Consider the following 317-nt stretch of genomic DNA (forward strand, 5'->3'; position numbering starts at 1 on the left):
GGGCTCGACGCCCTCCCCCTCCACCCGCCAGCCCCCACTGCCCCCCCGCTTCACACCCCTCCCCGGCTCACTGTGGTCCCCTCGGCCTCCCCCGCCCGCTTGCCGCAGCCCCGCTCTCCTCCTCGACAGATGGCTCTTCCAAGCACCGGGGGAGGCTGCCCTCCAAGGCGGGCGGCTCTCTCCGGCTCCTACCTGGGCTCCGGCTGGCTGGCTCCACTGGGCAGAAGGGGGTGGGGTGGCCGAATGGCTGGCAAGACTGGTATGCGCCCCCCCCCCGCCGCCGCCAGCCCTGCAGCTCACACACCCCTCCCTCCTGC

Source organism: Gekko japonicus, unplaced genomic scaffold (assembly GCF_001447785.1).
Source record: "Gekko japonicus isolate JY-2015 unplaced genomic scaffold, Gekko_japonicus_V1.1 scaffold923, whole genome shotgun sequence".
NCBI classification, from domain to species: domain Eukaryota; kingdom Metazoa; phylum Chordata; class Lepidosauria; order Squamata; family Gekkonidae; genus Gekko; species Gekko japonicus.